Source organism: Myotis davidii, unplaced genomic scaffold, assembly GCF_000327345.1.
Source record: "Myotis davidii unplaced genomic scaffold, ASM32734v1 scaffold6, whole genome shotgun sequence".
Classification (NCBI taxonomy): domain Eukaryota; kingdom Metazoa; phylum Chordata; class Mammalia; order Chiroptera; family Vespertilionidae; genus Myotis; species Myotis davidii.
In genome coordinates this window covers 19,988,886-19,997,645 of record NW_006383011.1, presented here as the reverse complement: position 1 = coordinate 19,997,645, position 8,760 = coordinate 19,988,886, and the positions used below count along the sequence as shown (strand labels likewise).

The following is an 8,760-nucleotide window of genomic DNA, read 5'->3' as shown; positions in this document are numbered from 1 at the left end:
CTATTTGTTATCTTACTTCTATCATTGACAGTCCCTCTAGGTTGTGGGCTGCTTGCCTGTGTTCCTGAGAAGCATCTACGGTACCAGTCTATAGAGTGTGTTTTCTTTAGTGAATTACCGGTATGTTTACCGGTAATAAACTTGCACTGTTTTATGTATATGTTTGATTACATACAGCCTTGTGACAGTTTTCCTGCATGTCATAAGCATTTGAATATAAATTAAAATGTTAAAATCAAATCTGATATTGTTTTACCTTTTATTTGGTGTGTGGAAGGTGTGCGGAAGAGGGGGTAGTCTTATACGGCGAGTATATAACAAACTCTGTATTTTGAGTGGAAATGTTAGGGGGTCGTCTTATACGCCCAGTCATCTTATACGCCAGCAAATACGGTATATAAACATAGATAAAAATCATTCCTTCATTCACTCATTTACGGAGTATTTTTGAGAGACTGTGAAGGAAGGCATTAAGGGAATCATCAGTGAACACATGAACAAATGGGGCTTTGATCTTGGGGAGGAAAAGTGATATTAACCACATTGCATAAGTTTCTAAAAGAGGGAGTTGATCTTTTTTAGGAGAGTCTGTAAAACTCAAAACGCTGGCTGGGAACTGGCTAGGAGGAGAAGTGAGTGAGCTTAGTTTAGTCATTGACAGAGAAGTTTCAGGTGCAAAGGCCCTGGGGTGAGTAAGAGCAGTCAAGGAAGTGAAAACAAAGTCAGAGGGTGTAACGCACAGAAAGTGAGAGGAACGGGTGTTAGCCAGGGCTACAGGGCAGGCAGAGCCACACAGAACTGGAAGGCCTGGTCTTTTGGGCTTTTTCAAAATCAAGATAACTTATCGGTTTCATTCTGAGGACTTGCCTTAGTTTTCCTATGGAAAAGTTTAGCTTTGCTTTTTCACTCTTCCTGCTTTCCTTGCTCACACATGGTTCACCAGAATTCCAAGTTTGGTATATAGGGACAGACTTAACAACTGAAAAATTGCAAACAAATTAAGTCAAATTTTCTAGATGTGATTTTTACTTATCACAGTTGTGCCTTGTCAGGGTCTCCTGTGTGTGATTATTAGTAATCACTCAATGACCACATTGTGTGCTTTTCAGATTATATGGTGGAATCCTATTCTATGCCCACATATCTTCTAGACCTGCCCTTCTGAACCACTCTCTTATAGGTAAGAAGAAATATTGCAACCTCAAGTGAACAAAGAAAGCACTGGAAAGAATCTCAAATGGAGGCGATGCATGCCCTAACTGAAAGATTCCCACATTGCTTCCTTTCTATCTGAAGTTAAAATTTCTGCTTTGTGGTATACAAACAAATCGGCGATTATGCTGTGTTCTACCTGGCTCCTCCTCTGAGGTCAAGAAAGGAGGCCTCTAAAATAATTGCTTTAAAGATTGTAATAAAGAGAGAATGGCATTGGATTTTCCAGTTTGCCTTCAGTTGAGTTCTGCATCATGTACTCCTGGAGGAGGAGAAAGCCCTAAGCTCCTGGATAAATTGAGAAAAGATCATGCTCTGTTTTATTTGGAATTTAACAAGGCAGTACACCATCTTGGAAAATCACTGCACTGATGGGAATGATACTTGTTAGTCAGCACTTTCGCTGTTGCCTGCAGGGTGGTTGATGGGACAAGCATCTGACTGTTCCTTCATACTTCCTAAGGTGGTCATACCTGCGTTTCATAAAATGAACAATGTGTTAGTATATTTAAAGTATTGGCATTTATTCTCCTTTTATATTATAATTAGAGCATTATATAGAATTTAACAAAATATTCATGGAATGGGCTATATTATAGGCTATATTATAATTACTTCAGAATAATGAAGATATTTCTACAGTACTTTGCTATTAAAAGGGGGAAATTGGACCTGAAGAAATTGATAACCTCCCCAAGTTTGTAACATCTCAAGACTTGGAAATGTCTGCTGTGGCAAGGGCAGGATTTGCGGGGAGAAATATAAATGGATTATGGGGCTGTAATTTAACAACAAATAGAAGCAAGTCAATTATAAAATGAGGCTCTTTCAAGAACTTAAATTGACTGAAAAATTTCTGGACTGTTGTGCCTCTCAGGGAGCCTCTTCTGGAAAGGAATTTCTCCAGCCTCCACTGGGAACTGTCACAGAAAAAGGATCTCAGAGGCTCCTAGCCGCTTTTATCTCCAAGTGGATAGTCAGCCACCTGAAGAGTGGAGAGAATGTGTAGTTCCAGCTCTGCTACGAACTAGTTGTTGGCAAACTCACCAACCCTCTGAGCCTTGCTTCCCTTGCAAATTGATGATGCTAATAATTTTTCTGCTTCTTCCAACATTATTGTGAGGATCATTTGGTGCAATAATTTTACTGTCTTTTGTGATGGAAGGAAGTATGGTTCTGTACCTTCTTGTATTCCAAGGTACTGAGATCCAAGCTGTGCATAGAATACCTACTAGTTCATGTTGATTGGTTGAATGTGTCCACGCTCCCCTGACCTTCAAAGAGCACAGATAGGGACATTTTTACTTAGCCTCTAAATTTCTAATAGATGATGCTTAATTTCTTTATTCCATGTAAGATATACCTGAAAACACTATTTATGATTACTTGACATCATTAAGTCATTTATAAGTGGCCCAAGAGCATTAAATATAATAGGGTCTAGATATTGAGGGTAGTTAATCATATATCTTATAGGAACTGGTGATCTAAAAACAAAATATGCAGAGAAAGAAAGAAGCTGGATATGTGTTTTAAAAGGTGAACTAACTTGAGAGTGATGTCCCACATGGTGCACACCAGGGGAGCAGTTAATTAAATCCTTTGAAAGGAGTGGACTGGATCCCCGGAGCTGGTTGGAACACAGTGTTTATCATGACCTGTAGGGTATCTGACCCCCAGGAGGGTTGTTCAGTTTCAATTGTTTAGCTGTCCGAAGACTCCACTGTTAACCACAAGCTGCCCCTTTGGGAAATGTCTCTTTGTGCACAGAGCTGATAGTGTGATAGCAGATTGATGCAAACCCAATCTCTAATAAAGAAACAACTCAGGGTGATGCTACAGAGCATCGCCCTACAGATCACACAGTAGATTGCCCTCCGAATCACAGGCCAGCAGTGTGATGCCCAGGGTTGCTTCTGAAGCGGGTGTCCCAGGTATGGATGGAAGGAGGCCAAAAGTCCACACGGTGTCACTCACGTCTCTGAATTACCTTCCTCCCCTCAATTAAGAACGTTTGTAGCTGCTGACTTTGTCTTCTTTTGCTTTTTTCCCCTAGAGAATAGTGATGTGTTACCTCTTGCTCCTTTTAGAGACAATTTCTTCCTTAATTAAAGGTCATATAATGTCTCTTTGTATTTGACAGTCACATAAATAGTTTCTGTCCTTGTTATTCCCTTCAGAATGCTGTTCACATTAGTTAAATCCTGATTAATTTCCACCTTTTCCCAAAGAAAAACCCATGGTGGTTGGTTTTGTGTGTGTGTGTGTGTGTGTGTGTGTGTGTGTGTGTGTGTGAGACACTTGAATTCACGAGTATGTTCACAATCTTTATCTATTACATTCACGATATTAAATGTTATGGCTATCACCTTTGTAATCTTCCCAAGTAATTTGTATAACAGGATGGGACGAAAGACTTTTCCACATGTGACCAGAGACTGTGCAACATACATATAATTACTATTCTATGGCTATAACTTTAAGCAAATTACTTTGGCCTCCTAGATCCCAGATTGATTATCAGCTTCCTAGATCTCAGGTTGATGCTTCTTATCATCTGTGAAATTGCTGACTTTATCCTAAACCAGGCTACTGGAAGCTTTCCACTGAAGTTTTAGTTTCTCAAACAGAAACCTTTGCCATTGCTAATGTTCTGTGGTTCTTGGAGATGATACATATTATGCTATTTGATCTTCAGAACCACCCTCTGATAGAAGTACTGATAACCTTATTTTACAAATGGGAGAAAAGCCCATGTTCACACAGCTACTAAGCCCATAAGCTGGACCTGGGTTGGGTCCAGCATTTTTTACTCTAAAACCCACTCTTTGCCTGCATTTCCAGATCAGTCTCATTCCCTTCTTGTTTCTACCTTGAAATCTTATCTGATAAGTCTTAACCACACAGAGACCATCTCACTGAGTTCTCTGCCACCACATTTCTGTTGGAATAGATTACCTTACCTGTCAATGTCATGGCACCAGTACGGTTTCAGCTCCTGTGAAACAGGGACCTACTACTTCCCCCATCACCCTATGTACTGCGATGGTTGTACGTTATGAGCTAACCACACCAAATTGTTATTACTGCCTAAAAATAATGTTTCTTCATCAGTCATATAGAGGAAATACACCCTTCATTAAAATAAGAAGTTACTGACCTCAGGCATCTGTCTGGAAATACCCTATTCATACCCCCCAAGGCAACAAAGTTGACAGGAAATCTGAAATGATTACTGCCATTGCAAGAAGTTAAAAGTTTTTTGTTTTTTTTAAATTACAAATAGTGAAAATCTCAGATAACTTTGGCAAGACCAGGCAAATATACATGTTTCTATTACATGCTGACAGATCTTAAAAAAGAAAGAAAGAAAGAAATTTTAAGATATTTATCCAGATACTAGAGGCCATGTGCACAAATTTGTGCACAGGTGGGGTCCCTCGGCCTTGCCAGCCATCAGGGGCGATTGGGGCAGATTAGGGCCAGCAGGCAGCGGGGAGGGACCGTAGTATGGATAACGCATCATCAAATAGGTGAAAAGAGCAGTACATCAAGTGTGTAGGAGAGAAAGAATTGGACTGAGATAGACTGTGCACAAACTTGACCAATATCTAAACCAGGGGCATTATAAACACAAGGGTGTGAAAACAGAGGAAGCTAGGTGCTATGGAAAACCAAGTGCTGTCAATGGTGACATTCTGACTTGCATATGATAAAGACATGTTCATTTTTACATGATAATCCTGCAGTAAGCTTATACTTGTGTGTTGTGCAAAAAACCTGAAGACCTTGAATTGGAAGATCTGGATGAAAGCCTGACAATATCTATCCAAATAACTCTTACTCTCTATGAGCCTCATAAATTGCTCCCTTTATAAAATGGAAATGAATCATTCCATCCCAACTACCCCGTGGAGTTAGGGAGGTTGCAGAAGAACATATATGAGAACATACTTGGTAAATCATGAAGCACTATATTACTATAAGGCTGAATTTTTAGAATTATTTGTCAATTACACAAGTAACTGTAATTATTTGTTACCCTATTAGCTGTTTCAAAGATGTGTAGTTCTCCAATAAATGTTTTTTGAGGGCCTACTATGTACCAGTCCTATTCTAGGTGTCACAGGTATAGCAGTAAACACAGTAAAACTTCCTGCTTCCTGCGTACCTACTATGTGTCAAGCACAATGATGGACTAAAATATACACACTGTTGTTGTGAATCTTATGGCTTAGATGGCAGCCTAGAGCCTGCCAAGTCTAAGGTGAATTATAATACAGCTAAGATAATGCTTAGAGGAGACACATAGCTCAGATTTGGGAGTCAGAAAGGCATCCTGAAGAAAGTACCACTTAAGCCAGAAAACAGAACACAGAATCGGGGCAGGGTGGGTAATTTTCCCATTCTACTCTGCATTTTAGAGTATAGTGGTCCTGTCTGAGGGAGAGATGTAAAACATAGGGATCTAAAAATCATAGCACATGGCAAATAAGGAAAGAACTGAAGATATTTAGCCCGGAATACTAAAGACAAACACATTTACCTAATTACAAATAATTTAAATTTATTTGATGTGATTTCAGGTAGCAAATTTCTATCAATAGACAAGTATAAATCTTCCTAAAATCCTTACTCCCACCTCTTCTATTTCCTCTGGGAATGTACTTCCCTCAGTATTTAACTGGCACCTCCTAACCTCCATTCCAACATTCTTTATCCCTCTTCCCTGCTTTATTTTTCTCCACAGCACATAAAGCCTTCTGATACATATATATTTACTTATTTATTATTTATTAATCTGCCAAGTCTCAAAATCCTATGTCATGTGAAAGCAGGGATTTTATGTTTTGTTCATTCGTATATTTCAAGTTCCTAGAATAATGTTTAGACCATAAATACTTATTGAATAAATGAATGAGAGTTGTCCAGAATATAAAATAGGTTGCCTCATAGAGCAGTTTATTTCTTACAGAAGGGCAATGGATAAAGAATAGAACTGGGTGGACCTATAACCTTTTTTTCTGATAAAAGGATACACACATCTAATTACCTCATTACCTCAAATAAGATGTGTAGACAATTCCGATCTTTTGTGTTTTCTTCTTACATTGGACCTAATCTGCAACTCTAAAAACTCTACTTAGTGATTCTAATTCTAATATGAATTGATATTCCATATCGACATAGACATAAACCCATTTAGGATCGAAAACATGCCAAAAATAGAACTTTTACAAGTTATAGTCAGAGTGTTAACATGAAAGTAATTTAGATTATCTAGGACATTTCACTTATGGTTATTCCCTCTGCTGTCTTTTCTGTCGTGCACATGATGAGACTGCCTTCCTGCAAGCCTGGTTTTCATTGGCTTCCCTTATCCTTTGACAACTGTTCTCCAGTCACCTGATTTTAAATATGGTTCCTTGGCCTGGGAGCAATGTTATCAGGAAATGATACACTGAGGACAAACAGGTTTTCTTTTCCTTAGTTACTGATCTTCACAACATGCAGTCTCTCTTTTCTTCTTTGGGGCATGTGTATATGTAGTATGCACAAAGTTGCCTTATCAAATAGTTACTGAATAGAGTATCAGAGGGGGAATTTACTTTTGAACAAAACATATTTGATTTCTCAGAAAAGGATACCATCTCAGTGACAAGATCAAATTTATCTTGCAATTTCTAATTACATTGAAATACCAATACTTCTTACAGTTTCATTGTTAGCTTCCCTTTTTCTCACCACAGTTCATGCTAAGAGTTTGGTATAGTCTCAGTAATGATTGTAATGGTAGCAAACATTTCTATATTAACTATCATAGGAGCTAACATTTATGAAGATGCCTAGCACTGTTCTTGATATTTTATAAGCATGAAGTTATTTAACTTTTTACCAGTCCTTTGATTTAGGTACTAATATTGCCAATAATTCAGAGTCAAGTAAGCTGAAAGATAGAAGTGTTGAGTAAGTTTAGGCAGTTTGGTTTGGGAAGCCTGTGCTCATGGCCACAATGCTAGACCTTAAAACTTTCTATGGGTTTCCATTTGGATATGTGTTTGCAAAGCTTTGGATAACTATATATGCAAATAAGCTAAAATAACTGTCTCAGTCTATACTAAAAACCTTTATGGACAGAGGAAGACATGGTGGATGCCAGAAAGAAAATCATTATTTTCTTGGAGTCCTAAGAAATGTATTTAACTAAAGTGGTCAAGGTTAAAAATATATGTTACTGTTTTTATTGTCTTAAATTTACGTTATAAACATTTATTTAGGAAGCTATTTGTTGATATTTAGTGTCTTAGAGCAGCAGTTCTCAAACTATGTGGACCCCATTATGCTTTTTTAAAAAATTTCTTTATTGGTTAAGGTATTAAAAATGTATCCTCATCCCCCCATTAACCCCCAACCGCCCCCCACACTCATTTTCTCACCCCCCCCCATTATGCTTTTTTAAAATCAGTGAGGATTCAAAAGAGCTTTTGCTTGCATGGGTTATATTTATAGACATTTATTGCATTAGAAATTAAAACTAAGAATTTATTAAGTATTTAGTTATTAATTCAACAAAAATAACAATAATATACTCATTACATGTTAACATAATATATTTTCATAAAAATAGCTACATTTTCCAAAATGAAAATTTAGTGAGAAAAATTATCTTGTTTTCCATACTTGCAAATATTTCAAATATTTGGCTTAAGAGAAGACCATTGGATTTTCATATATGTTTTCCCATTTAATCTATGGTACTATCACAAACCTTACAGTCTCTGGAAAACTCCAGTGTACACTTGTGAGAAAATGAGAATGAAAAAATCAAATAACATATTCATATTTTGTGAAAAGAGCACTAACCTTATAGACCTCCTGAAAGAGTCGTTGAGATGATTAGGGGTCCCCACGTCACACTTTGAGAACCACTGTCTTAGACTGACCAACTGGAGAAAAACAAAATAAACCTTAGTGTTTCTTTAAGAGAATTACATATGCCATAGGTTCTCCTATTTCAGTTCCGTTTCCCCCCAGAACATTACAGTCTGTGATGCTTCAGTATTTGTAAAGAGTTTGGGAGAATTTCTCTCCTTTAAGAACTTTTCTTCTATTCAAAATATAGTCAACAACCTTAACATATTCCCAGACTTGTTTTTAACTCTAATAACTTTTGTTTCAAAGCATGGAAATAAGTAAGTAATGAGAAATTAAAAGTATTATTCATAAGTTAATTACAACATTTTGAGCTTATTTGTGGAATATTTTGATTTTTTATGCAAGTGTAAGCTTCTCTTTCAAGAACTATAACTTTTCTTATTCACCTAATCCTCATATCACCCACTTTGCAGCAACCCATTTTCACTTGTCTTCATCAAAGGGAACCCTATAAAACTCTGGGCTTGATCTGTAAAGCAGACTATTGTCTCAGTTCCCCCAGGGCCAGCAGGCACTGATGTCCAGACCTCATTGCCTGACTGCATTGGTAAAGAGGCTGAGTTCTGGATACCTTCTAGAGCCAATTTATTCATTTAGGGAAAGTAAAATAAA

General features: G+C 37.4%; 1 protein-coding gene across 2 annotated transcripts in view; it reads right to left on the bottom strand.

Moving 5' to 3' along the window:
* The window catches only part of LOC102766425 (sodium/calcium exchanger 1), a 128,738-nt gene extending 120,599 nt beyond the window's left edge, over window positions 1-8,139 (bottom strand). Inside the window, exon 1 of one of the 2 annotated variants that reach the window (XM_006778659.2) lies at window positions 8,077-8,139. The gene's annotated coding sequence lies outside the window, so the exon portion shown is untranslated. The remainder of the gene's footprint in view (window positions 1-8,076) is intronic. The other variant, XM_006778662.2, reaches the window with a different exon arrangement.
* Between the last annotated feature and the right edge of the window lie 621 nt (window positions 8,140-8,760).